This window comes from Chiloscyllium punctatum, chromosome 6 (genome assembly GCF_047496795.1).
Source record: "Chiloscyllium punctatum isolate Juve2018m chromosome 6, sChiPun1.3, whole genome shotgun sequence".
Lineage (NCBI taxonomy): Eukaryota > Metazoa > Chordata > Chondrichthyes > Orectolobiformes > Hemiscylliidae > Chiloscyllium > Chiloscyllium punctatum.
This window is the reverse complement of record NC_092744.1, coordinates 75748205-75775512: the sequence shown is the minus strand read 5'-3', so window position 1 is coordinate 75775512 and position 27308 is coordinate 75748205. Positions and strand designations below refer to the sequence as shown.

Sequence of the window (27308 nt, the reverse complement as noted above, 5' to 3'; positions counted from 1 at the left end):
TGTGGGAGAGTTTAGGATCAGAAGGCATTATATCAGCATAAGGGGTCACCCACTTAAGGCAGAGGTCAGGATGATTTTCAAGTTGGCAGGCCGTAATTAGTGTAGCTGCACAAGGATCAGTGGTATAGCTTCAACTATTTATAGTCTATATTTACAATATAGACCAAGAATAATGCACCTAGTTTTTGATATTACAAAGCTAAGTAGGAATGTAAAGTGGGAGAAGAACACAGAGGCTGGAAAGAGATGCAGGCAGACTAATTGATTCGACAAAAAGGCAGAAGGTGAACAATGTGGGGTAATGTGATTTGTAGTAAGAACAGAAAAACAGAACAATTAAAAAAAACACAAAACAACTAAATGTAGATGTTTGGAGAGACTTGGGAGTATTCGTACAAGAAACTCACAAAGCTAGCATACAGTTACAGCAAGCAAATAGGAAGGTAAAATTCATGTTGACTTTTATTGCAGTGGGATTGGAGTTCAAGAATAAAGAAGTCTCACAAATAATCGTACAGGGCTTCGTTCAGGTCACATATGAAATATTGCGTGCAGATTTTAACTATATTTAAGGACGTACTTCTATTAAGGTTGGTTCAGCAAAAGTTCACTGCATTGGTTCCTGGAATGCGAGGATCGTCTTGGGATGACACGGAATAGTCTGAGTACATTATTTCTAGAGTTTTGAAGAATAAATGGTGATCTCATTGATTATGCAATCTGAACAGGTAAACATACGAGATTGTTTCCTCTGTCTATGGAAACCTGAACAAGGGGTCACAGTCTCAGTCAATCATTTAGGATTTCAATGAGAATGACATCTTTGGAATCCTTTACCCCAAAGGATTGTGAATGCTCTGCCACTGAAAATAGTTAGGCTGAGATAGACAGATTCTTGGTCGTTCCTAGAATCAAAGGATATAAGTAGTGGATGGACAGAAAATTGTATTGACTGGTTCACAGGACTATATGATCTATTCTTGCTTCTAATTTTTATGTTCCTATACTGGGACAATTTTCACTGGGGCAGAGAGGATAAAACTATTTGAAATTGATTTTTAGAATAATGAATTGCCTTTGATGAGTAAACAGGAAAGGAATTCTGAATCAGGAACAAGAGAGGTTAGGAAAGTTTCTTTCTACAGTTTTCAGATTGTGGAATCTGAATGTTTTCAGAGGGAATTGTTGATGGTGTAACTGGTGCAGGCAGAGTAAAAAATAAGCAAGATTACACACTTCAGAGAAAATCCTCGATAAACACCATTTAAAAAATCATAGAAAAGAGAATCAGTTAGAGAGCTAGAGAGAGCTTGTACTTACATTGCTTATAGACAGTGAGAACTTCAGACAGATGCATGTAGTGGTGAGAAATTAGTTCCTTGAGCAGAAATTTAAAACTGCAATAAAGAAGATGGAGTCTTGCTGCTTTTTTCGGTGGTGTTCTAACAGTTCCTGTAATTGCCCTAAATGACAGACAGAAAGTAAGTTTGACTTCCTGTTTCCTTTATTAATCATTTAACTCAATATTGGATACTTTGTACTGAATCTAGCCGCAACTTCACACAATATATTTCTAAAATGGTGGTAACATTCAATGTATTCAGCTATTTCTTTGTACAGAATTTGCTGTACAAAGTGGAAAAAATTAGTCACTGCACCCTTATTGTCTCTGTGGCCATCAGTGGATTCTTTCATGGTTGCATAAAATGACCTATATATTGCACACCTATTGTACTGATGTGCTGAATCTGAATAGATGCTTCTGTATTGACAGATGTACATCTTCTCCTACTGCAAAATCATTAACTGAAATAATTTTCTCTGACCTTTTGTCCAATAATTTGATTGGATTTGATTTGTTGTTTACTGTTGTGTGTACCGTGTTGTCTTCCTTGCTTTACAGGCAGATCGTACTATATAAGTGTATCAGGGTAACGATGAGAAAACTAAAGGATAAGGTTTCACATTTAATAATTTAATTAAAATCAACATAACAGAACTTAATTACTAAGCAAATCATGACCTATATATTAAAAAATCACACATTAAATGCAGATACAAAAAAGATAGGTCTCACCAAATTATAGGGCTGTTCACTCAGTATATATGGCATGAATGTCATGACAAAATTCTTCAAAACTCTAAATGTTTTCAGGTAGAATTCCAGAATTCAAGCTTCTTTTCTTTGAAGCTTTAGCCATGGTTTCTAATGCAGCAGGAGCTTCCAACTAAGACAAATTCGAGACACTGTCCACAAGAGTTCGTACTCTGCTAAACCTGTACTGCAGCACACCAAATACTGGGGAAAGAGATAGAGGAAACCAATTTGCAGGGAAACTACTGTGTAGAATGGTAAAATCTTAATGTATCTCAATACAGACTGAAATTTATTAGTCTTAGAGCAAAGAGGGGAGGGAATTCCTGAAATGTGTGTAAGAGAACTTTCTTGATGCCAAACACAACTGTTTGACACGAGAGAGACTGGAGGTATAGTTACAATGGCCAACAATATTTTGTTTTAATTTAGTTAGATTATGTTTTTGAATAGTGATAAATGAATCCATTAGTCCCATTGCAAATCCCTGAGAGTATTTATGGGAAATTTGAGACTGTCAGAATTTTTGAACTAACCTTAAGAAAACTCAGAAATCCTGAAAATAATATTCAGTTTCAATTAGGGTTCCAAATTGATGGTGTTATAGACTGACTGCTTGCAATCAAGTAAGTGGCAAAGGCAAGTATGGCAGTGGGAGACAGTTCTTACAATATTGCACAGCTGGGGGAGCTACAGTTCATGTTTTCCTCATTCTTCTTGGCCTGAATAAGAAAAGTTTAACACTTACTTTAAAAGACCTTTTTGTCATTTGAAGTATGATTCAATAAATGGGATGGTTGTAATGTGTGCTTTCGTCAGCAGCAAGTTAAAATGCTAATGGGATTCAGATAACAACATAGTAACCTCATATTCACATATTAATGAATGATTGCCTGAGTCAGAAGAGTGCCTTAGCTGCCAAAACAGAGGGCACAGTTAGTGGGCAGAATTCAAGAACCATGCAGAAAAGGGAAGAAGTGTTTTTGAAGGGAATTTTAATTGCACTGTCATCCCATTCAAACCAACTGTTGAAGGTTATGGTTGTTTCTTCTTAATTAAATATAAATGGTTGAGAACTGTTGGACAGTTGGCTAAATGCTGGGTTTAGTTATTACTCACTGTTTTAGGTGTTTACCTGAGTTCTATTAGCTAATTTACTTTTTTGCAGGTCACATTGTGGGTTTCAAATGTTAACATAGCTAAGTTTCCACTTGCAGCTTTGATGTCCCATGATACTTTATAGCTAGGAAGATTTATATTTCCTTTTTTTCAGGACCGTAGATCCTGATGACAAAATGAACTTAATTATTACCTCCCCCACTCCATGTCTCCCACCACCTTCCACTCCCTTACATCAGGCACATCTTCAGACTAGGTTTAAAATTGACAAATTAGAAGCATGTTCTCAACCATTTCTATGCCCACACAACACAAGAGCAAATTATTGCAGCTGCTATAAATTTGAACCAAAAACAGAAAATGTTGGAAATTCTCAAGACGGCTGGCAGCATGTGTGGAGTTAGAAACAGGACTAACACTTCAGGCCAAGGACCTTTCTTCAGAACTGAAGGAAAGTAGAAAGTGGAAGGAGGAGGTAGGAGAAGGAACAGAAGAGGTCTGGGACAGGTCAGAAGGTTAGAGGACTCACAACAGATTTCCTTGTATAAAACGCACAAGGATTAGATTAGATTACTTACAGTGTGGAAACAGGCCCTTCGGCCCACCAAGTCCACATCGACCCGCCGAAGTGCAACCCATCCAGACCTATTCCCCTACGTTTACCCCTGCCCCTAACACTACAGGCAATTTAGCATGGTCAATTCACCTAGCCTGCACATTTTTGGATTATGGGAGGTAACCGGAGCATCTGGAGGAAACCCACGCAGACACGGGGAGAATGTGCAAACTCCACACAGTCAGTCGCCTGAGGCAGGAATGGAACCCAGGTCTCTGGCGCTGCGAGGCAGCAGAGCTAACCACTGTGCCACCGTGCCACCCAAGATCTGTAGTAAAAAAGCAAAAGATGTGTCTAGTGTGTTTGAGAATGATTTAAATTATTTAAATTAGGATCCCACATTGCAATTGATCTAAATGTTTTCTTCCTGTGTTTCTCAAAGGTCAGGAAATGCAACAGTGAGACGGAAATGGAGACGGCTGCACTACATTGCTTGAGTTTTATGGGTACAGAAAGAGCAGGAAAGTAGATGGGGATGTAGATAGATATTGGTGAGGTAAGGTAGCACATGGTGTATCCATTGACTTTCCATGGCATGGTGAAGGCAGAGGAATGCCCTTCCACACAGATGCTGGCTTTCTCAGTTTAATTAAAAGCCTTGTACCTTTGGTAATAGCATTTTATCTGTGGTGGATGCTTCCTTTTCAGCGTGGGATGACCAACCTTTGAATCCTGGAGAATTTCTTGCAGACTGAGGTTAGGTGCAATGTGGTATGAGATGGGAATTGGATAGCATAGGAAGGTTGTGTGGGCTGTGTTCAGGGAGTGGGGGATATGTGTTGTGGTGAAAGGTGTGGTGTAGGATGAATGTGTGTGGGGGTATTTGAGGTAGGGGATGTGAGATGGGGAATGGCAAAGGGTCTCCTAATCGAGGTTTATTTTTGGCCTCTGGTTGCGCCTCCTGGCAGTAATGGGCATCCCTGCAGCAACATCGCCAAAGTCTTTACCAATCAATTCTCACCCAGGCTGGCAACTCTTAGAGATCCTTTGAAAGGGACAAGTCATAGAGTCAAATAGTCATAGAGTCATACAGCACAGAAACAAACTCTTCGGTCTAAGTAATCCACGCCAACCAGATTTCCTAAACTAAATTAATCCCATTTGCCTGTGTTTGGCCCATATCCCACTAAACCTTTCTTATCCATGTACCTGCCCTGTAACTGTACCTGTCTCTACCACTTCCTCTGGCAGCTTGTTCTGTATATGTGTCTTTCTGTGTGAAGAAGTTGCCCCTCAGGTCCCTTTTAAATCTTTCCCCTCTCACCATAAACCTATGCCCTCTAGTTTTGGATTCCTCTATCCTGGGGAAAAGGCCTTGGCTATTCACCTTGTCTATGATTTTATGATTATGATTTTATCAACTTCTATAAGGTCACCTCTCAGCCTCCTTTGATTCAGAGACAAAAGTCCCAGCCTATCCAGCCTCTCTTTATAACTCAAACTCTCCAGTCTCGGTAACATCCACATAAATATTTTTTGCACGTTTTCCAGTTTAATAATATTCTTCCTATAGCAGGACAACAAGAATTGTATGCCTGTACTTCAAATGTGGCCTTTCAAATGTCTTGTACACTGTAACATGACATCCCAAATCCTGTACTCAATGCTCTGACTGATGAAGATAAGAATGCCAGATGCCTTCTTCACCACCCTGTCTACTTGTGACGCCACTTTCAAGGAACTATGTATCTACACCTCTAGGTTTCTCTGTTCAACAACATTCCCCCCAGGGCCTTATCATTAACTGTGTAAGTCCTGCCCTGATTCATCTTACCAAAATGCAACATCTTGCATTTGTCTAAATTAAACTCCATCTGCCATTCTTCAGCCCACTGGCCTAGTTAATTAAAATCCTGTTGTACACTTAGATACATTCTTCACTGTCCATTATACAATTTTGGTGTCATTGCAAACATGCTAATTTATTATATTCTCATCCAAATCATTTGATAAATGACAAACAACAGTGGACTGAGCACTGACCTTGTGGCATACTGCTGGTCACAGGCTTCCGATCTGAACAACACCACTCTACCATAATACTATGTCTCCGAATGTCAAGCTAATATTGTATCCAATTGGCTAGTAAGCAAATGGGCCCTAAAATCAACTCAAACTCTCAGACTTTTCAGAGTCTGGACCATTTACATCCTCACTGAAAAAAAATCAAGGACAACATCACCTTCCCAGGATGAGCAGCCTCATCATACCTCCCCCTGTTAAAAAAATGAACCATCAATATCCAAAGACGGCTTAACTTTTAAAACCCCTTAAAAAATTGGTTAGTACTCTAAAACACACATATACATTCCATTGACAATAAACATGCAAATACACGCAACTACGTTCGGATTCAGTCTGTGGCACTCCCACCACTGAACACCTCTGTTTCTCATTCGGGTGGCAACAATGCATCTGCAATCACGTTTTCTCGACCTGCTACATGCACAATTTTCAAATTGAATGGCTGTAACAAGAAGTTCCATCTAAACAGTCTGGCATTTCTGTCCTTAAATTTCTTCACAAACTTCAGTGGGTTATGATCAGTGTTTACAATTGTCTCAGATGTATTACTGGTAACATAAACACTGAAATGTTGCAAGGCTAACACCAAGCTCAAAGTCTCCTTCTCAACCATCGAATATTTTGATGATGAATGTTAAACTTCCTGGAGGAATACCCAATAGACCTTTCTATCTTCTTGTCGTCTTCCTGCAGGAGCACAGCACCAACACTCACATCACTTGCATCGATAACCACATTGACAGGCTTTGCGTAATTAGGTGTGGCTAATACTGGGATAGTGGTTAACACATTTTTCAAGCTGTCAAATGCCTTCTGACAGTTTGCTGTCCACTGAAACTTCTTGCCTTTCTTTAGCAATTCAGTGAGTGAAGCAGCCACACTGCTAAACTTCGGCACAAACTTTCGATAAAATCTACATAATCCTAGGAACCGCAGTACTGCTCTTTTATCGACGCATGGGAAACTCCCCAATTGCCTTTGTTTTCACATCCCTTGGGGCCATTTTTTCATGTCCAACAACATGGCCCAGGAAGATGACTTGGGCCTTGGCACATTCACTTTTAGCCAGGTTTATCACCAAGCCTGTCTTCCGAAGTCGATCGCACAAGTCCAATAAATGTTGTAAATGTTCCTTACATGTGCAATTAAGAATCACCAGGTGATCTACGTATGCAACACAATTGGGTAATCAGACAATGACATTATTGGTTAGTCTCTGAAATGTGGCTGGCACATTTTTCATACCAAATGGCATGACTTTAAACTGATACAGTCCATTCGCCGTTATGAAAGCCGAAATTGCCTTTGCTCTTTCTGACAAAGGTATCTGCCAGTATCCTCTGAGCAAGTTCAATTTGGAAATATAAGTTGCTTGTCCCACATTTTCAACACAGACACCGTGGAATGAGATGTGCATCAGTCTTTGTAACTGCATTGACTTTATGATAGCCCACATATAATCGTTGAGTACCATCTGGCTTTGGCACCATTACTATAGGTGAGCTCCAGTCGGTGTAACTCACTTCAATTATATCATCTTGGAGCATGCGTTCAATTTCTTTCCGAACCTGTGCCAACTTTAGTGTGTTATGCCTAGAATGATGTTCCTTAATCGGAACACACTTCTTATATCTACATCATGCACAATTAGGTTAGTACTTCCCAGTTTATTTCCACATATCTCCCCATGTGATAGTAATAACTCTTTCAGGTCATTTTGATTTTCCTCAGGAAGATAACTCAATAATTTAAACCAAATGTTGACGACATCCTCAATGTCCAATTTAATTTGAAGAATGTCCAATTCAGAATCCTCTGGCCTTGGTTACTCCTTCTGTGTTGTAATCATTAATACCTTTTCCACTTGCTTTCCTTCCTTGTCAAAATACCTTTTCAGCATATTCACATGACACACTCTGTGAGATTTCTTCCTGTCTGGAGTCCCTATCAAGTAGTTCACCTCACTCAATTTCTTTTTGATTTGATAAGGTCCACTAAACCTTGCTTTTAAAGGTTCACCTATTACTGGAAGTAACACTAATATCTTATGCCTGATATCAAAATTGCAAATTTTTTATTTATTGTCTACTTCCTGTTTCATTGTATGCTACGATACTTTTAAATGCTGTCTAGCCAACTCCCCAGCACTATTTAATCGTTTCCTAAAATTTGACACATAGTCCAAATGAGTGGTCTTTGAATTACCAACTTCTCCTTAATCAATTTTAACAGTCCTCTCACTTCATGCCCAAAGACAAATTCAAATGGACTGTATTTAGTCAATTCAGTTGGTGCATCTCTGATCACAAAAATAGCACAAATGAAATTCCCTCATCCCAATCATTTGGATAGTCACGATTATAAGCCCTCAACATGGTATTTAATGTTTGATACCACTTTTCTAGCGCTCCCTGTGATTCTTGATGGGATGCAGAAAATTGGAATTGTTTTATTCCTAAGCTGTCCATAAATGCCTTGAGTAGATTTGATGCAAAGTTTGACCCTTGATCTGATAATTTGTATTGGTAGTCTGTATCTCGTGAAAAATTTGAGTAATTCCTCTATAATCCTTTTAGCTGCGATATTGCGTATTGGAAAAGCCTCTGGAAGTCTAGTCGATTATTCCATTATTAGAGTCATAGAGATGTACAGCATGGAAACAGACCCTTCGGTCCTACTCGTCCATGCCAACCAGATATCCCAACTTAATCTAGTCCCATTTGCCAGCACCTGGTCCATATCCCTCCAAATCCTTCCTATTCATATACCCATCCAGATGCCTTTTAAATGCTGTAATTTTACCAGCCTTCACCACTTTCTCTGGCAGCTCATTCCATACACGCACCACCCTCTGTGTGAAAAAGTTGCCCCTTAGATCTCTTTTATGTCTTTCTCCTCTCACCCTAAACCCTCTAGTTCTGGACTCACCCATCCCAGGGAAAACAGCTATAGCCTATTCAACGTCTCCCTATAGCTCAAATCCACCAACCCTGACAACATCCTTGTAAATCTTTTCTGAACCCTTTCAAGTTTCACCAAAATCCTTCTGATTGGAAGGAGACCAGAAATGCATGCAATATTTCAAAAGTGACCTAATCAATGTGTCCAGCCGCTAAATGACGTCCTAATTCTTATACTCAAAATTCTGATCATTAAAGGAAAGCATACCAAACTCCTTCTTCACTATTTTATTTACCTGCGACTCTACTTTCAAGGAGCTATGAACCTGCACTACAAGGTCTCTTTGTTCAGCAACACTCCCTAGGATCTTACCACTAAGTGTCTAAGTCACGCTAAGATTTACTTTCCCAAAATGCAGTGACCAAATAAATCTTTTATATTTCAAAAACTTAGTTTGCAATATACAATTTGAATGTTGAAAAACAGAATTTCATCATCTTATATTATGCAAGTGTCAACACAGCAGTAGCTTAATGGAATGCTGAATTTCAATAAAATCCCAGGTGAATTGCTAAACTAGTGAAATCAGATTTAGCTCGTTAAAAATACTCAATTTACTCATTTCTCCAATGTATTCTACATTGCCCTTTACTTAATTCAAGGGGGTTATATGCAGAGAGACATTGGTGAAAAAGAAAAGTGGTAACTGGAGAACGAAGAACATGATATCTTTGGAACACTTGTTCAATGGAATGATTTGTGATTCTACATCGCTCATGGCTTAAGCACTATTAATAAAATTCTCTAACAATACTACTGCTATAACCATGGAAGTCTATATAGTACTTTTTCAGTGGCTTAAATAGGTCATTTACTAGTCGCACAAATTATCAAAGTTAATTCTAGATATAGTTTCTACTAGACCACAACTGAAGCAACACTTCAATTTATATTCCATCTTTAAGTGTTTGACTCATTAAAATTATGTTTCACAAAAGACAAACTGGTATTTATATGATATTTTGTAGGATATCCCCAAGTGTTTAATAGCCAGTTTTGAGAAGATTTGGAGCTCAGGTTGAGGTTCTGGATGTAGGTTTGCTTGCTTAGCTGGAAGGTTCATTTTTCAGTGCCAGTGAGGTTGTTTATAAATGAAAGAGATACTTTTAAAGACAAAATGCCAACATTGGTCCAAAACAAAATAGGTTAAGGCAGTTGCCAAAAATATGGTGCAAGAGGTGGTTTTAATGGAGAAGAGAGAGATAGAAAGAACTCTAGAAATTGGACCAATACAGCTAACAATACAGTAGTAGATGAAAGGGCAAGTCCAGAGTCAGAGAGAGAGAAATGCAGAGTTTTTGGAGGTATAAGGCCAAGCAAAGATTTGAACACCAGGATGAGAATTACAAATTGAACTAGAAGGTCAGGATTCAATACTGGCCAAAATGAATGGGATAAGCACAATTTAGCGTAGATTGGAGAGACAGCAGATTCTGAAACAGGTATTTTATTGACAGTTACTTCAGAGACCAGTTGGAAATGGATTGGACAAAGTAAATTTTGAAAGTCATGGAAGCACAAATAAGGGTTTGAACAACAGAGAAGACTGACTTGAAACAGGCGATACAACACAAGTGGAAGCAAGTGATGGAGTGCTTTTAGGGTCAAATAACAGGCATCAACTGCAGAGGTTTATTGTATAATGATCTGACATACCAAAACCTTGGCAGACAGCAAGCTCCCATGCATTTTCCCCCACTGCCATCCCATTTTGAAACTTAAAACTGTCCCAACCCCACAGTAACAACTTGGCAGGAGGAGAAAACTACACAGCTAGACAGCTCATTTTTATCTCCAGGGAGATTGCTGTCTCAGAAGTGGCAACCCCAAAATGTCAGCTGTAAACCTGTCCGGGGATCCCAACCATCACTATTTTTCAGCTCCTGAAAGAACTCCTCAAAACAGACAGCACACTACATTTTGAATGTGATGCAGCAAGATAGACAAAGTATTCTCAATAGAGGTCACAGTTGCGATTTCATACATAACATGGCTGATTTCAGGTTCGCTGTCCAAGGCATTATGTTAGCTGATTTCAACCAAATTGGGCTGCAGAGTGGCTTGGCACTGCTGCCTCACAGCACCAGGAATGCAGATTCAATTTTATCTTTAGGCGACTGTCTGTTTGGAGTATGCACATTCCCCCGCTGTCTACATGGATTTTCTATGCGTTTATACTTGCATTTATACAGGATTTATACTTTTGCATAATTCTCAAAGTTGAATTTGCTAATGCTATTTACAACAACTTCATACTGCTTAGACATCAAAAATAATTATGTTGATTTCTCCTTTCAATAAGTTTAAAGCTTCATTATTTTTCTAGCCTCTGTTGTTAACAAATACTGATTCCTACTTTTTGTTTGAGGTAGGGGACCTACACAATCAATTAGGACTCTTGTAAAAGGTTCCTCAAATGCTAGAATAGGTATTAAAGGTGCAGGTTTTATTACTGCTTGTGGTTTTCCAATTACCTGACATGTATTACAAGTCTGGCAAAATTCAACTACATCCTTGTGCAGTCCAGGACAGTAAAAATGTCTTTGTATTTTAGTCTGTGTTTTTCTCACTCCTAAATGACCTCCAAGTGGTAGCTCAAGCGCCACGCGCAACACCTCCTTTCTATACCCTACTGGCAATAAGTTTTGATGGATTTCTGTCCACTTCTCATCTGCCTGAATATGTGATGGTCTCTTAAGACATCATTTTTAAGGTAATAACATTCAAGGATACATTCAAATTCCTTCTCTGTATAAGCCTTTTGATATAACTGCTTTAACTTTTCATCTTTCTGCTGGAACTCAATTAATTTAATTGAGCTAAAGGTGTCTTCATGGTCATCTATTTGATTCTGTTTTGTGGCAACCATCTGATCAAACAAAGTCTCTGCTAATGACATGTCAAACTATCTTATTTGTACTCTTAGATCTCTCCTGTTTCAACTGCTGACTTTGTGACCTCATTACCACACAATCAGGAAAAATTCCAGGATGTATATCCCGCAATTGTTCAGTTGCCTGAGTTTCCATTGGCTTTTCAACCACAGTAGGCAGCAGTCCTACTGATGAATCAGCTATATCATTAGCAAGGACAAACTGTACTCCTGGAGTCGCAAGTTTGTCCAGTACTCCTACTACAAATTCTCCAGTCTTTTCTGGACATTCTAATCTTACTTTACATAACTGAACGCTTTTTGTCTCACCGTGAGTTCCTGTTACCAGTACCTTTTCTGGTAATGAATCCTAAATGAGATTGCTTAAATAGGGACTAAAAACAGAAACTGATAGGGTTTTAGAGTGTTGAGAATGCTTTGCAGAAATAATTAATCTTGTTGCTCATTGTCAGGTTGCTATCTTCTAAAATGTTCATGTGTTTGTGCAAGAGAGAGAGACACACACACACAGACAGACAGACAGAGCAAGATAGACAAATAGAGATTATTCCCTGCAGCTTGCAGAAAGTTTAACCCTTTGAGACTCTGTTTGGATGCACATTTGTTTGTTGGTGAGTGAGTGTTGTATTTTGTCAGTGTTCTGTGTTTATTTTTGGGGTTGGAGTCCCTGTAAATCAGTTGTTTTGTGAAGATTTAAAGTATGTAGGATAAATATGTGTGTAACTCTAGATAAGATGGAATACAAATGTCCCCTAACAGAAATAATAATTCTGTATCCTAATTATAGAAACAATTAAGGAGAATATTAGCCACAGCTGCTCAACAAAATAAGGATTGGTCTCTAGGAGGCACACATGATTTAAATCTACACATTAAAATTGAACAAGGGATTTGGGGAAAAAGAAAGGGAAGTAAGCAGAAAGAAGTCATATCAGCGTGGAAAAAACTAACAAGGGAAAAATGGGAAAACTCCATGCAATCATCATGGAGATAAAACTGTATTAAAAGGGGAATTAGTCCACTAACTGAGGAAGGATCTGAACTAAATTGGACAAGAACTAAAACGCAAATGTGAAGCACATGATTTAGAAGCAGAATTGGAATTGGCTAGGGAGAAAATAGAAAAAAATAAAAAGGAAAGCAAAGAATCACAGCTTAAGCTGAAAAAAGGGAAACCGGTAAATAAACAACAGGCTGCAGTCATGCAGGATGAAACTGACAAAGACTGTTCCTTGTCCCCCACCCTCCCCTCTCCCAAAGACTTATTACTAAAGAAACCTGATCCATCTGTGGATGAGGGGGTGGGATACTGATTCGGAGGAGGAAATATTTTACGCCTCCTGTCTAGTCAGCCAACCACCTCTGGTTTCCCATGTGAAGTCTCCCCCTTATTCTGATGACAAACGTGCCAAGGCCCATACCCTTCCAACTGTTCAGCTAAATAAGGATTCAGCTTATCATGACCCCACAGCCTACCGCACTCAGAGTTAATTGAAATTAAAACATGGAAGAAACACCGAAGATAATCCTTTGGTTTCTACTGTCCCTACACTAATAAATCCCAAAGACACTGATGAATTGCAATCAAAGTTTTGGGACCTTATAATCAGTCCTTGCACTCACCCTGATGTGGGAGAACCAAAGAGAAATTTCCCGAATAGAAGAGTTCCTAACCCCAGGCCCTGAATCCGAGACAAGCCCAATTTGCGGATCTTCATCAGCCATGGAAACCTCATGAACTCTCAAGCATTATCAATAAGGCTCTAGATTATGGTAACAGTCCTGAGGGATTTGTTAATTACATTAATAGGACTAGGACCATTTATAATGCTGCCTCCCAAGACCAACTTCACCTCAAAGAATGCACCCTTTCCCCTGAAAAATGGGTTGAGTGCTTAGAAATTTTACAATGTAATAATCATGCACAACTTGTAGTCCGGCACCAGGCCGAACCTAACAGATCGGTTTGGATTATTACCTGTCTTGCCAAGCAGTACATTGTGCAGATGATGTGGGTAAAGTCTTAACATGTAAACCCAGCTCTGGTAAAGGGAGTGAGGAGTTCCTTACCCATTTTAAGGAATGCTATGGCACTTACTCTGTGACGTTAACTATCCACAAGGGCGATCGCCCCAATTTAATGTCCTATGTATGACTGTCTTACCTGATCAGGTACAGAAAGTTATTTAAACCAACAACATCCACTGGCAAGATGCCAAGGTTGCACAATTTGGCTGAGAGGTTTGTTACTTCTGGGAACTAAAAGATCCTTGACCATTGGCAAAGTCAAGACAAAACTTGCGCAAACTACAGGGGCTAAACCTAAACCCAGGATTCAAAACAGACCTTTCCATCTGCAAGTTCGGCCAGGCTATCAAATGGAACCCTCATACTATCATCCAGTATGGCAGGACAGTAGGACTGGTACCGTGTATTCACAACATTCCAATGGACCTTGGGATCCTCCTATATATATTCCCCAACAGTCCATGATGCCCCTTACTCCCTATACATCTTCTCACTATTCTTCACCACCTCCCCCACCCTCTAGAGTCCCCCAACAATCACACGTTTGTTTCAATTGTAATCAACCAGGACATTGGTCCAAGAACAGCCCCCGGTTGATCGTCGTAGTGGAAGCAGCTGGCAACCTCTTGGTCGCCCTCCCCAGGGACCTCAGCAGGTTGCCCCTTTTACAGCACAAAACCCTTTTTCATCTTTGACACCTGTGCTACAGGTGTTCTCACCCAGCAATATGGCTCCTCTTGACACCCTGTTACATTTTATTCTACTAAGCTTGACCCTGTTGCTCAGGGCATGCCTTCCTGCACCCATATTCTCCCCACCATCCTTGCTATGGTATTGGCTGCCTCTAAAAATGTGTTGCTGGAAAAACGCAGCAGGTCAATCAGCATCCAAGGAGCAGGAGAATCGGCATTTCGGGCATGAGCCCTTCTTCAGGAATGATTCTCCGAAACGTCGATTCTCCTGCTCCTTGGATGCTGCCTGACCTGCTGCGCTTTTCCAGCAACACATTTTTTGCCTCTAATATACCTTTACATCAAAATGTGGAAGTCTGTACCTCCTATTTTGCAGTGTCCTTGCTTACCTCTAAATGTACTCAACATCTCACTATGGCTCGTCTCAGTGACTATGAGATTTCATTATTTCAAAATTGGCTTCTCCCTTTTAAGTACTGCTCTAATATTAACCCCCCCGCTACATTCCTGCAGGACGAACCTCTTTAATTGCTTGATCCTCCCCATGTTGTGTTCTCATAAATGACCTTGTTACTAAATCACATCCTGATCTTAAGGATCAGGCTCTTGTTAACTCTGACCTTACACTTGATGTTAACAGTTCTTCTTCTACCTCTCCAGAGGGCAAACGCATGTCAGGATAGGCAATTGCCACTTGTCCCATATAATAGAAGCATAGTCTGTTGACCCACCCTGTTTCGCCCAGCAAGCTGCTCACCCGTGCCTGCATACTTGCTGAAGGAAAGCCAGCTAATATCTATACCGATTCCCGCTACGCTTTTGGATGTGCCCATGATTTTGGTCAACTCTGGCAGCAGTGCGGCTTCCTCATCTCATCAGGAGCCCCTATCCTCAATGCTGCCTATGTTGCTAATCTCCTCAGTGCTATTCAACTTCCCTCTCAATTGGCAATTATCTAATGTTCTGCTCATTCCATAGATGCTTCTGATGTCACTAAAGGCAACAACACCGCTGATGCAACTACTAAGAAAGCAGCTTTTGAGCAAAAAGACAAGGTTACCCAAATGACAAATAGGCAACCAAAGGGAGACGCTCATATTTCCTCTTCTGACACCCCGACCATGCCTGACCTAGAACAAATAAGAACCCATCAGGGGGATGCCTCTGATGAGGAAAAACAAAGATGGATGAACATTGGTTGTTACACAAATAGTTACAATAAGCTTTGGGTTATGCTGGTAGGACAGACATGTCTGCCTGACTCACATCTACCTATTCTAGTCAATTATGTTCATACACATACGCATGTAGGTAAGGAGGGAATGGTGGACAGAATTCTCCAAACTTGGTGGAATCCCCACTTGCAAGAAAAAACAAAACAAGCAGCTGCAAATTGCCTAATTTGACAAAAGCATAATCGCGGGAAAGGAGTAAAGTGTCCACCAGGTGAAACTCCCTTGCCAAGTGCACCTTTTGATACCAGTTAGATTTTATAGAATTACCTAGATGCCATTGCTGTAAGTATTACTTGGTGGTAATCGATGTATTTAGTAAATGGATTGAAGCTTATCCCTGTACTGACTGCACAACAACAACTAGTTGTAAATTCTACTAAGGAAATCATACCCAGATTTGGAATACCAGTAATGATGTGTACGGATAATGGACCCCACTTGTGTCTGGAGCTAAGCAAGGCACTATGTAAGAATTTGAATATGAATCAAAAATTCCATTGTGATAATCATCCCTGAGCAGCAGAAAATTGTAGAAAGAGCCAATGGTACCTTAAAAGGTCAACTAAGCAAGTTGGTAGAAGATACAGGTCTTAATTGGCTGCAAGTCTTCCCAATTGCCCTTTATAATATGAAAACCATGATACAGAAAAAGATGGGATTCTCAGCGGCTGAACTGACATATGGAAAGCCCCTGAGGACTCCCTGGTCTGCACTATTAACTGCCCAACACCCTGTTCACGTGCATGTCATGGCAGAAGAAATGCACATATACCTGATTAAGCTAACCAAAGCATTGCAGTCTTATCATCAACAGCTCAAAGAAGCCTATTGAGTATCAGGGAAGGAAGAAGAAAGAGCTCCAACGTTTAAAGACATTAACCCTGGTGACTACGTACTATTGGAAAACTTCAATTGTGAAAAATTGGGCCACTGCTGGAATGACCCTTATCAAGTTCTTGTGACAACTGAAACTGCAGTAAAGGTAGAAGGACGTTCAATATGGTCTACGAAGGACATTGCAAGCTTGTATCCCCCTCACAGTCTTAGTGTTAGTACCAATACAGGCATCCGACAAAAACCCAAACCAAATACATTCTTCCAGATATAACCAACTCATCTGTGATATCTCAGACGGCTAAAACTCCAATGTGACTGTATACTGAAACCTGTACTAATACCGTTGGAAGTCATGAATGCAGCTGCCCAGCTGAAACTCATTTATCCAAACATCACTCGTGAATTTATAGTAATCCTTACAACACTTCTGTGTCAGTCATTATGAGATGGCACAATTCCATAACCTCATCCGTTCCGTCAACCAAAAACTGTTACTTTGAAATGTTTGTCTGTTCCCCTCTCAAATGAACCGTACAGATTGCAGTATTGAGCACATAGTACCGAAATCACCAAATCCTAAGGCACTTATTGTTATGAGATTGGCCACCTATACTGTCTCGACGGAATCCTCTCCTATCTGACCTATCGCCACTAACAGAAATACCTTTACATGTTTCCTGTATTCAGTAGCTAGTATGATTAACAAGACAATCTGGAAAAATAAATAATGACCAAAAATACTATGCATACCTGATGCTCCTTCTGTTACTAATAGTTTATTTATTCAAGCCAAACCCCCTGACCCATGTGTTATCTGCTCACTCTTCCATCATTCTGATATACAGTGTATTAACAGGACTCACCCACTTATGCAATCCCTCATTTGTGACGAAAAACCATTTAGTGGAAGAAGCGCGTCACTGTATGAAGTGCACTAACAAATCTAAAGGATTCAACGTTAACGTTGTTCTGCTGTTAGAGTGGTGTGCTGAAAGAGTTTCCAGTACCTATGACATGGGGCAAGTGAAACAAAAACAATGTAAAAATATCTTCAAAGACACTGTTCGTACTCCTACTCTCCATCCGTTAATACTCTTGGACAGGAATATTGCGTGCAATTCTGGTCTCCTTCCTATCAGAAAGATGTTGTGAAACTTCAAAGGAATCAGAAAAGATTTACAAGGATGTTGCCAGGGTTGGAGGATTTGAGCTATAGGGAGAGGCTGAACAGGCTGGGGCTGTTTTCCTTGGAGCGTCGGAGGCTGAGGGGTGACCTTACAGAGGTTTACAAAATTATGAGGGTCATGGATAAGGTAAATAGGCAAAGTCTTTTCCCTGGGGTTGGGGAGTCCAGAACTAGAGGGCATAGGTTTAGGGTGAGAGGGCAAAGATATAAAAGAGACCTACGGGGCAACTTTTTCACACAGAGGGTGGTACATGTATGGAATGAGCTACCAGAGGAAGTGGTGGAGGCTGGTACAATTGCAACATTTAAGAGGCATTTGGATGGGTATATAAATAGGAAAGGCTTGGAGGGATATGGGCCGGATGCTGGCAGGTAGGACTAGATTGGGTTGGACTTTCTGGTTGACATGGACGGGTTGGACCGAAGGGTCTGTTTCCATGCTGTACATCTCTATGACTCTATGACTCTAAATGAATGTTTGATAGCATCCACTGTTTACAAGATTCTGTTCTCGCTCTGAGTGGACTAGTCATTCACTCACAGAAGTGCACCTTTGGAACTCCTTTTGGCCTTCATGCTAAAACAAAGCCTACCCATGTTTACCCAATGACCATAAGACCATAAGACCATAAGACATAGGAGTGGAAGTAAGGCCATTCGGCCCATCGAGTCCACTCCGCCATTCAATCATGGCTGATGCGCATTTCAGCTCCACTTGCCAGCGTTCTCCCCGTAGCCCTTAATTCCTCTAGACAACAAGAACCTATCAATCTCGGCCTTGAAGACATTTAGCGTCCCGGCTTCCACTGCACTCCGTGGCAATGAATTCCACAGGCCCACCACTCTCTGGCTGAAGAAATGTCTCCGCATTTCCGTTCTGAAATGACCCCCTCTAATTCTAAGGCTGTGTCCACGGGTCCTAGTCTCCTCGCCTAACAGAAACAATTTTCTAGCATCCACCTTTTCAAAGCCATGTATTATTTTGTACGTCTCTATTAGATCTCCCCTTAATCTTCTAAACTCCAACGAATACAATCCCAGTATCCTCAGCCGTTCCTCATATGCTAGACCTGTCATTCCAGGGATCATCCGTGTGAATCTCCGCTGGACACGTTCCAGTGCCAGTATGTCCTTCCTGAGGTGTGGGGACCAAAACTGGACACAGTACTCCAAATGGGGCCTAACCAGAGCTTTATAAAGTCTTAGTAGTACATCTCTGCTTTTATATTCCAACCCTCTTGAGATAAGAGACAACATTGCATTCGCTTTCTTAATCACAGACTCAACCTGCATGTTTACCTTTAGAGAATCCTCGACTAGCACTCCCAGATCCCTTTGTGCTTTGGCTTTATTAAGTTTCTCACCATTTAGAAAGTAGTCCATTCCTATATTCTTTTTGCCAAAGTGCAAGACCTCGCACTTGCTCACGTTAAATTCCATCAGCCATTTCCTGGACCACTCTCCCAACCTGTCTAGATCCTTCTGTAGCCTCCCCACTTCCTCAGTACTACCTGCCTGTCTACCTAACTTTGTATCATCGGCAAACTTCGCTAGAATGCCCCCGGTTCCCTCATCCAAATCATTAATATATAATGCGAACAGCTGTGGCCCCAGCACCGAACTCTGCGGGACACCGCTCGTCACCGGCTGCCATTCTGAAAAGGAACCTTTTATCCCAACTCTCTGCCTTCTGTTAGATAGCCAATCCTCAATCCATCCCAGCAGCTCACCTCGAACACCATGGGCCCTCACCTTGCTCAGCAGTCTCCCGTGTGGCACCTTATCAAAGGCCTTTTGAAAGTCCAGATAGACCACATCCACTGGGTTCCCCTGGTCTAACCTACTTGTTACCTCTTCAAAAAATTCCAACAGGTTTGTCAGGCATGACCTCCCTTTACTAAATCCATGTTGACTTGTTCTAATCAGACTCTGCTCTTCCAAGAATTTAGAAACCTCATCCTTAATGATGGATTCTAGAATTTTACCAACAACCGAGGTTAAGCTGATTGGCCTATAATTTTCCATCTTTTGCCTTGATCCTTTCTTGAACAAGGGGGTTACTACAGCCATCTTCCAATCGTCCGGGACCTTTCCTGACTCCAGTGACTCTTGAAAGATCTCAACCAATGTCTCTGCTATTTCCTCAGCAACCTCTCTCAGAACTCTAGGGTGTATCCCATCGGGGCCAGGAGATTTATCAATTTTAAGACTTTTTAACTTTTCTAGCACTATCTCTTTCGTAATGGCAACCATACTCAACTCAGCCCCGTGACACCCTTTAATTTTTGGGATATTACTCATGTCTTCCACTGTGAAAACTGACGCAAAGTACTTGTTAAGTTCTCCTGCTATTTCCTTATCTCCCATCACTAGGCTCCCTGCATCAGTTTGAAGTGGCCCAATGTCTACTTTTGCCTGTCGTTTGTTTCTTATGTACTGAAAGAAACTTTTACTATTATTTCTAATATTACTGGCTAGCCTACCTTCATATTTGATCCTCTCATTTCTTATTACACTCTTTGTTATCCTCTGTTTGCTTTTGTATCCTTCCCAATCTTCTGATTTCCCACTGTTCTTAGCCACTTTATAGGATCTCTCTTTTTCTTTAATACATTTCCTGACTTCCTTTGTCAGCCAAGGTTGTCTAATCCCTCCCCGGTTAATCTTTCTTTTCTTGGGAATGAACCTCTGTACAGTGTCCTCAATTATACCTACAAACTCCTGCCATTTTTGCTCTAGTGTCTTCCCGGTTAGCCTCTGCTTCCAGTCTATTTTAGTCAGTTCCTCTCTCATGCCCTCATAATTACCTTTATTCAACTGTAACACCATTACATCAGATTTCGCCTTCTCCCTTTCAAACTCCAGACTGAACTCTACCATATTATGGTCGCTACTTCCTAAGGGTTCCCTTACTTTAAGATCTTTTATAGAGTCTGGTTCATTGCAAAGCACTAGGTCCAGAATAGCCTGCTCTCTTGTGGGCTCCATGACTAGCTGTTCCAAAAAGCCATCCTGTAAGCATTCCATGAATGACCAGTATGGACGTTCTGGCCTAGTACACACTTTACCATTTTTTACGGTCCTCCATGAAGTACCTGAAGTAGATGATGAATGGAACACCCACCAAGATGTGAAATAGTACAGAACAAAAAATAGAGGAAAACAAAAGGGACTTACACAACTTCTTTTATCAACAAACCTGGTGGTCCAGGTTGCTGGGAGGTCTTATTCCTGGCTCGGGTATTGAGATGGCCCTAGATCAGATAAGTGACGTTGTGTATGACATCAAAAAAACTTACCAACTCAACTGCCCACGCTCTGAAGCTGGTAAACAAAGAGTTACAGAAGACCCGGATGATGATGCTTCAAGATTAGCTAGTGCTAGATTTCCTCCTTGCTAAAGAAGGAGGCGCTTGTTCAGTCATTGGTCCGCAATGTTGCACCTACATCAATGATTTTTCAAAGGACATTTTGGAGAACACAGATGATATCAACAAAGCGGGTGAAGACATAGGGAAGATACCTGCCGTACCATTGTCCGATTCATGTGGATGGAGTGTTACTTGCTGGCTATGGTTGCTGTACGGATGGATCATGTGGGACGTACTGATAGTCCTTGGTCTCATCCTAGGAACATACATTGTTGTTCGCTTATGCATAAAATGGACCGTACATTGCTTTTCGTCTAAGCTGTAAAGGAATCTGGTTAATCCACCTTTGTCTACTCCTGTACCTCTATGCCTGAACTCCCATGCTGAAATCTAGTATCTTTCAGACTGCTCCTCTGGATGGTGACTTGCCAGAGGAGGCACTTGACTTATTCAGAATACAAATCAACTAAATGGACTAATTATACTTGTACAGCTATCTGGTTGTCATGAAATGACAAAAGGAGGGAATGCGAAAATTTATAGCCTTAAATATTGTTTTTAAACATTTAGACTAAAACGTAATTTTGAATTATAGAATACATTTGTTGCACACTAGAAAAAAAGTATAGCAAGGAAGGAAAAGATAAAAAAGAACATTTGCCTTAACATTAGTGAATTCGTACAAATAGGACACCAAGTGATAACGTTCATGGCTGTTCCTTTCTGAAACTAATAAACCATGTTTAATTCTGACCTTGGAAATTCGGTATCAATTAACTTCTCTCCTGAATTATTGTCCTTCGCAATTATCTATCTAGTTCAGAACATGCAGTGCATTCGTTAACTTTTGTGCTTGTGACAGTAATGCCTTTGTAAACCTGTGTATAAAAATAGTCCGTTTTTGATAGTACGATGGAGTAGCTGGCCAGGGCTCTTGAAAGAAGAGCGATTTCTACTGTCCTGGATTAATAGAATCCAGTTAGCTTGACTTATAGGTATCAGTGTTGTGTTGCAACAATGATGCTATTAGTAAATGAAGGGAATGAAGTAAAATTAAACTAAACTGTCTGTAAGTGCTTTTTTATTCCAGACCACCAAAGAGTACCATCTCCAGGACGAACCATGAGAGAGGCTTTCAGGTCAGTAATCCACAAGGGATTCCCTGAGCTGTCTCAAATCTGTACTTTAACACTGCTGCCACTCCAACAAAACTCCCAGGCTTGTCCTGTTTTCCAACATATTACTTTCCAATGCATCTCCTAGCCCACCAACACTGTGATTTCATGTGGCCTACTTTATTGCAATGAAAACACCGGAGCTTTTTAACTTCTTTGTCCCCTTCTTTTTTACTCTGTGGTAAGTTATCCTTATGATTTTCACTGAGATCTACCTTAACTTTCCTAAATTCTATCCCTCATGGACTGAAGTTGATTCTGGAAGCCAAACCATATTTTATGGACCAACTCATTATCATTAGTCAGTTCAGCTGCTAACTTAGCCAGATTAACTCTCTGCTCTTCCACATGAGTTCACACTACTTCAGGAAGTGAATTTTTGAATTCCTCCAAAATGATTGTCTCTCTAACAACGACATAGGTTTGCTCCATTTTTAATGCTCTTATTCATCTATCAAAATTACTTTGCTTGATCCTTTCAAACTCAATATAGGTTTGACTAGGGTGCCTCCTTCAATTCCAGAAATGTTGTCTGTAGGCTTCTGGTACAAGCTCATATGCACTTAAGATGGCTTTCTTCACCTCCTCATACCCCCAGATACCTCCTCTGATAGCGATGCAAAAATCTCACTAGCTCTACCTACAAGTTTTGTTTGGATTAACAAAACCCACATGGTCACTGACCACTGAATTTGTTTAGCCACTTTTTCAAATGAGATGAAAAAGGCTTCCACATCCTTCTCATCAAATTTAGGCAATGCTTGAACATACTCAAGCAGTTTATCACCAGGCTTTTGATTACCAGGGGCTTGCTCATCCCCACTAGTCTTATCCTCAGCCTTCATCTCCATCCTTTTAAGCTGACTTTCCTTTCTTAGTGGCATTTTCTCATGTTCAAACTCTCTCCTGCTTTTAATCGTAACTCAAACTGTTTCATTTCTGTTACCCTTTTCTTATCTCTCGCCTCTAGCTCAAACTGCTTCATTTGCAATTGAATTTTAGACATCTCTACAGATCCTGATGGTGTTTCCAGCAAATTTAAATGCTGAGTTATTGCTGTAACCATCTCATCTTTCCTCATGGTAGCAGGTAGCTCCAACTCCAGCTTGTCTGCCAATTTCTGCAGCTTGGCCTTACCTACCTTTTGTTAAACACCCAAGGTCACTTCTTCCATCCCAAGAAAACTCTTGGTGACTGAAAAAAGCATTGCTATCCCAATCTCTGTTTACCCAACCAAATCAACACTCAGAATAAAGACATTAAAGACTTGCTGCCTTTCAGTCCAACAACTGTAATCCCAAATCCCAATTTGGAATACAAACAAATCCCGCAAAAAGCTCCTGGTCTGTTCTCAACCAGGCCCAGCCCCTCAAAACATTTTAAGCAGGTAGCCCAGACACTAACTTTGCTATTTAATTTACATAAATGTAGAGCAGATTTTCCCAAAGAGAATTAGCTGGACAGCCGATTTTGTTTTTAAACAAAACAGAATTTATTCACAAGATTACGGAATGAAACACAAAGAGCAGAAAATAGAATACTGAAATAACTTATCCTATCTAAATACAACAGGCTATTCCAACTTAATGATGCTGTTCCAAAGTATATGCAACAATCCCAATAAACTACCCTTGGCACAAAATGTAAAAACAAACAAAGGCTGACAGGTTTGAAGTTAGAAGGAGAGAAAGTCCAGCCTGAGCTCACCCCAGCAACATTTCTACACACACACTGCTGCTGAGCTACTAGAGCTGCTGAACCGGCCACTCCCCTTTCATTATATAAGCGTTTTAAACTTGAAAGCTGAGGCAATATCTGTTAGTTGTAAACAAATAGGCCCTAAAATATTTCCAAACTCTCAGACTTTTCAGAATCTGGACTGTTTACAACCTCTCTGAAAAAGTCAAGGACATCATCTTGCTAGGATGAGCTGCCTTGCCACAAAATTAACAAATTGCTCCCCCTTTATGGCAGTTCCAGTTTGTGTTTGGAAAGTTTGAATTTCCGACTATTACAACCCTATTATTCTTACAGCTATCTGTAATCTCCCAAAATACTTACTCCTCAATTTCCTGCTGACTATTGGGGGCCTATGGTAGAATCCCATCAAAATGATCACCCATTCCTATTTCTCAGTTCCATCCATATAGTTTCACTGCACAATCCCATAGGAATATCTTAAGTACAGCCATTATGTTTTCCCGAATCATAAACTCCATTCCTCTTCCTCTCTTGTTTCCAATTCTATCCTTCCTAGAGCATCTTACATTGAGCCACTAGTCCTGACCTCCCTCAACCATGTTTCTGTTCTGGCTATGATATCCAAGTCCCATGTTCACATCCATGCCCTGAGTTTATCTGCCTTACCTATCAGGCCTCTTGCATTGAAATAAATGCCATTTAGTTAATTAGACTTCCCTCATTCTGCCATGCTTTTTCTGCCTTGTCAATTTAATTTGCTCTCTTTAACCAGTTCCACACTGAACCTTCTGTCTGGTCTTACTACTGCTGACAGTCCCACCCCCTCACCAGGCTAGTTTAAACCCTCCTGAGTAGCTCCCAAGTAGCAAATCTCCCTGCCAGGATATTGGTTTCCCTTGGGTCAAGGGCCCAGCAGCAGTTCACTAGACAAAGATGGGCATGAAATGTGGCTGATGGCCAATAAGTGGTTATCCCCAGATTTCCAACCCATTGTCCAGGTGATTATATCCTGACAAAGTCCAGCCTAGTAAGTGACTTTCTGCATGAGTTTTGTGGTTCACTGCCCAAGCCTCAGAACAGGTGGCTTTCTAATAAATCTGAAAAATTTGCCCTGACCAGAAACTCCAAGACCCAATAGTAACAATCAACAATTTACTCTCCAACCAGTTAAAAGGTTCTACTAATTAAGATGATCCCTTCCAACATAACATTAGATAATATGTAATATACCCCTATATTGCTCCTTCAAAGAATTCAAGGAGTTTGGTCAAACATGACATTTCCTTTTGACGTTATACAGATTGTTCTTTATCATATTTTCTAATTGTACAGGTTAATCAGGACAAGATCCATATTTGCATGCAGTAGTCGTTTCTCTCCTACTAATTTCAGACCTAATCTTCTCCCAGATTCTGATTTATTACATCGAGTAATGACTAATTTATCTGTGTGTTCATGTCAATGAGATCTCGGTGTTTCTTTTGGAGAGCTTCATTCTGATTAGCCTTACAGAATGCTCTTTTCAGAATCTTTCTTCAGCCTGCAACTCCACCCACACTGTGGCATTTAAGCCCAGTGATTTGCAGCTCCGTGATATCATTGCATGGTTGCTACAGAGTTAGGCAACCATGAACATGACAGCCAGAACACTGTGGATAAAGTGGGGGAAAGAAATGATTCATAGGGAGCATGTCAGACTGCTTGATTCTTGAAACGGGTTGCAAAGAATGAATGAGTGGCTGTAAAATGTACCTCGAAGTAGTAAGGGCCCTGGTACCCAAGGTATTGAGTTGGTTCTCATATTCCAATAAAAAAAAGTTGAATGCTGTGTTGCAGGGAGGCTGGGGTCTGATGGATGGAAAAAAAACCGACTTTGCTCTGTAATTATCCACAGTAGATCAGATATAGTGAAACACAATACAGAAGTAGCAAATTGTGGTCAGTGCAAGTGGATGTTGTGAAGAAGTGTTTTCCAAACCGATTTCCCCAGAATCCGGGCATCTATCAAAGTTTCCACTCAATTCTCAGGTAATTTGAAACTCATTTTCACGTTCATTCATTTGCTCAATTGTGCACTACTTTGTTTTCACAGCATTTCACAGACTATATTGTGGGAGTTCCTTAACTGAGAGAGGGTAGAAAACCACTACCTCTGACTCGGGCTGGTGGGGGAACATTTTCTTCTTGTACTCGTCATCTCTTGCAGAAGTTTAGAGTCGATTCTCAGAAGCAGCGTCGGCGTTTGCAGCGGCTGTGGTCAAGCTCAAGAAAATTCAGCACCTCGATGTGCGGTGGGGCTCAGAGTGAAGCGGAGACTGTTCCTAACCGTCCCTGAAGGAGCTCGGCCTCTTACCTTCCTGCTGAAGGACAAGCCAAACGATGGAGAGACTGTTTCTCCGGCCGACCCACCCGCTCACTGACTGACTGACTGACTGACTATCCCTTCTCTTCTCTTCTCTCCCCCTCCCGCTGGCAGCGGGCGCGCACCGCGAGCAGGCTCACGCGCGGCGGCCGTTTAAATTTAACGGTCAGCTGGTGCTGCGCGCGCTCGGCTGGCCAGAGATCGGGGACCGGAGCCTTGCTTGAGCACCCTCCCCAGCCCCCACCCCATCCCACCCCTACCCCGCGGTTCCAATGCGATGCGGAGCCCGACAGGCTGAGAGAGAGCACAGAATGTGGGGACAGGGTGCCAACCGCCACCGGGGCTGACAACTCCAACAACGACCACGGACACCCACTGCCTCTCAGCTCATCCTCCATGTCCACTAAGAGCCACATTATGGTTGCAGATATGTGTGGTGTTACTCTCTGGTGCCCCGTCAGGAGTTTGTGTACAGCAGATTGGTAAGTGAGCCTTTGGACTCTCCGGCCTCATAACAAATGGGCAGTAGAGTAACCTCTGACAATGGCGAGTGACCCTTGACCCTTGGGTGCCCGTGTGCCAATTTGATCGCCACCAATATGTTCAGAACGCGATTTCAACGTTTGCCTGTCTTGAGCAAGCATTGAGTTGAGTAACACACTGTCCAGTTCATACATGTATCACACACATTTATATATATATATATATATAAAATGATCAAACATTCAGCCCAACTGGAACATGTTTATGCTTCACCTGAGTTTCTCCCATCTTTCCGCAAGTAAATATATCACAGTAAATCTCTACTCTCTTCCCATATACAGCTTTGCCTCGAATGTATCTCCTGTATAATATTTGCTTAAAACATAACATATGAAAGGGATTTCACATTCTCATCGCTCCTTGGTTAAATAAATTTATTCTGAATTCCTTATTGGATTTTTTGGTGACTATCTTGTAAGAATTACTCAACCTCAAAAGGTTGAGTAATTAGCATTAAATTAGAATTCAC

General features: G+C 40.9%; 2 protein-coding genes across 5 annotated transcripts in view; one reads left to right on the top strand and one right to left on the bottom strand.

Annotated features, from left to right (window-relative positions):
* The window catches only part of LOC140479095 (NACHT, LRR and PYD domains-containing protein 3-like), an 84648-nt gene extending 58155 nt beyond the window's left edge, over positions 1-26493 (bottom strand). For 2 of the 4 annotated variants that reach the window (XM_072572960.1, XM_072572962.1), the window contains exons 1-2: positions 26085-26420; positions 1321-1463 (exon numbers count right to left, since the gene is read on the bottom strand). The gene's annotated coding sequence lies outside the window, so the exon portion shown is untranslated. Of the gene's footprint in view, positions 1-1320; positions 1464-25686 lie in introns of all 4 variants that reach the window. The other 2 variants (XM_072572963.1, XM_072572961.1) reach the window with 2 other exon arrangements.
* LOC140479096 (uncharacterized) overlaps positions 25899-27308 on the top strand; it is a 62133-nt gene continuing 60723 nt past the window's right edge. The window contains exon 1 of the mRNA XM_072572964.1: positions 25899-25962. The gene's annotated coding sequence lies outside the window, so the exon portion shown is untranslated. The remainder of the gene's footprint in view (positions 25963-27308) is intronic.